The following is a 3,172-nucleotide window of genomic DNA, read 5'->3' on the forward strand; positions in this document are numbered from 1 at the left end:
AAATAAATAAATAAATAAATAAATAAATAAATAAATAAATAAATAAATAAATAAATAAATAAAAATAAAAGATGGGTTACATTATAATCCCGCACCCTTCACACTACACAAAACATTTAAATATAATCACCTTCTACTCAAATGTGATTAATCAAAATGACTTGGACAACAAATTCAAACCAGGAATTTTCTGCCTCAAAAATAGCGTTACATTTCATCAGGCATGGCCCATTCATATGTAAATATCTGTTTAGATTAAAATAATCCCCATTGAGTCATTACCAATATAATCTAAACAGATGTCCTTGTTTTGTGTTGTGTATTTAACCCTTTTAAAATGAGTCAACGTTTAAAAGCAAAAGTGTTATTAGAAGCCCCTGGGACTTCAGATGGCAATACAAATTGTCACAGGATTTTGATTTCTATTACAAATTCCATACACATTTATAAACATTATTTTAGTCATCCACACACATCTCAACTTCCTTAATTAAAATGACCCCAAACAGCAACAGAAACATTTCCCCTTGAATTTTCTGTAACTTTCAATTACTAAACAACTTTTATAACAGTGTTGTCTGAAAAGTAAAAATTCAGAGCTGTAACAGACTAATACAGAGACTTAATGGTAATATGATAATTGCTCTGTAGGTAGCTGTGGTTTCTGGGTCAGGTCAGTTCCATTTGACTTCAATAAATTCAGGTTATTTAAGACATATTTGACCTAATAAAAAATCTAATAAAATAAAATCCTGTTGGCCTGAGCATGCGGTTATATCCGAGCCATTAGGATATAATTGAGCATGAATCCTCTTTCATCAGCAAATGAACTGCAATTTCAATTTGCATATTGAATTAAAAGGGAACTGTGGCGTGTTTTTGTGTGTGTGTGCACGCTGTGCTCGTGAGAGCTCTGGCTAAAGTCGGGATGTTCTTTAGCAAAACCCAGTCTGCAGTGACCTACAATTCTACCTGTGGACCTAATCTACCTTTTATGCTATGTAACAGAATAACACCTGGTGTGGTGGACAGGGGTAACTGCAGCAATCAAATGAAACATTTTGTTTGGAAGTTATATGACAACATTTAGTCACAAGTGCTAAACCAAACTGGATGTTCTGAATAAGCTGGTGTACCAAATGTAAGCGACTATGAATTTATAATAATCTTAAATTTTGTGAGGATTATTTTATTACCAGTACAGTTTTAAAATTGACATAAACACACATCTTTTGGATATTTTAGCAAGTCATTCAGTGTCTGGTAAATCAGTTTCCTTCATTGCAAATTTACATTTCAGTGCACTTACTTTAACAACACAAATTAAATCATGAATGAACTGTACTAATTACTCAATGGTTTACTCAATGGTCCTGAGGTGGAGACACAACAACACATTCATGAGCTCAGAATCTAGGGCCTGTTTAGTAGCACATTACTAACAAGTATGTTAGTCACGCAAGTCATGTTAGTCAGGCCGACTCCACATTCAAAACAATCACTACGTTCTCCACACAAGACCCTGCAAAGACTATCCATTGTCAGTGGTTCTCAACACCAGTGGTCACCAGAGAGCACAGAGGAGGCCATAACCTTGTCTGCTCAGAGGTTGTGAAAATGTCAATTTATTGTTTCTATATAAAAATAACCAAAACAAGTCCATTTGAATAATTAAAACTCTGTTTTACTCTATTTCAATTATTTTCCACTTTTTCCAAATAAAGGTTTGTAACCATTCACTTTATTCTTTTATTATGTTGATAAAGAGACGAAGGAACAAGTCTCTGGGAGAGGTGAGGAGTAATGCAGGGGTGGGGACTCAGCTGGCTATAAAAGTAAGAAAGGGGGGCTTTGAGGAAAGTAGACTGGGTTCTAGCTGATTTTCTACACCATAATGGGGTTAATGATCCAGTGTGAAGGAGGCTAACCCATAGCTATCTGAGCAATATTACCAGACACAATGATCCTCTTTGTGGAAAACAGATATTGGCCTCAGACAATCACCTTGGGGGGCTTTAAAATGTCACTCTTCTAAAAAAACATTTCAAGTATCTTCCCTCGTTAAGATGTCCAAAAGATGCTTTAGGTGCTACTATAAACATCCTCAGCCATCAACGTTAGGCTGATGAATTTTGTTTTGAATTTTCTAAAACACCACCTACAGACTTAGAACAGCAAGGTCAGGCAGCCTGTATGTCCTCCATAAGACACCAAAAAAGACAATTCTGACTCGTTGAATAATGAGGATTTACACATAAACTGCATCCAATGAAAGAAACATGTAAAATGAAAAGCCTAGAATTCCTTCAAGGAATGTGTTCCACCTGTCGCCTGAGATTGGGATTGTTCCACTTTAAATGATTACACCTCTAATAATTGTTTTAATTATACTTCAAAAGGGATAGCCATGTCATGATATTTGGCCAAATAGTTGTGATTTTTTTGTACTGTTTCAACCATGCTATCAGACATTAAACATGGCATATGGAGAAAGAGGCCAAGGCCCTCTTCAAGACTAGACTAATGGCAAATCTAATGACAGTTTTAAAAACTTTTAGGTTTACGAAACAATTCTTTTTAAAAAAAATACCAATGTGCAAAAACTACATTAGCATGACATCTATTGTTTAGTTTGTAGTTGTCCTCTGAACTGAACATCTATGTTACTCTGTGAATACATGTGTGACGAGTATAGATGGTGCTTGAAGAGCTCTATGACTGATGTCATGGCTGATGAAGTACTGATAATCATTTGACAAAAAAATTAAAAAAAACTAGACTATCCTTTACCTTTGAAGTTTAATGTAACTTAAGTAGTTTTATGTGAGATGATATAGGAAGTACAAAAATAAAGCTTAATGTTTGTGACAAACACCAAATGCCACAGAACAAACATTCTTAAAAAGGTGACTCAGGAGTTGGCAGTAGCTTTGCACTACATCTGCAAGCTCCTAACAGACTTTCTGAGAGGCTGAAGTGATCTTTTAAAATCTGTCAACCACAGTGAAAACCAAAATAGAAAGCTGGGAAAGACTAGTTTGAACTTATTTCAGGTGGAGAATGCATCTGTTGATCAAGTGAACAAACAAACAAACAAACAAACAAACAAACAAACAAACAAACAAACAAACAAACAAACAAACAAACAAACAAACAAACAACTCAAATACAC

The sequence above is a fragment of the Austrofundulus limnaeus genome, unplaced genomic scaffold (genome assembly GCF_001266775.1).
Source record: "Austrofundulus limnaeus strain Quisiro unplaced genomic scaffold, Austrofundulus_limnaeus-1.0 Scaffold99, whole genome shotgun sequence".
In the NCBI taxonomy this organism is placed as follows: domain Eukaryota; kingdom Metazoa; phylum Chordata; class Actinopteri; order Cyprinodontiformes; family Rivulidae; genus Austrofundulus; species Austrofundulus limnaeus.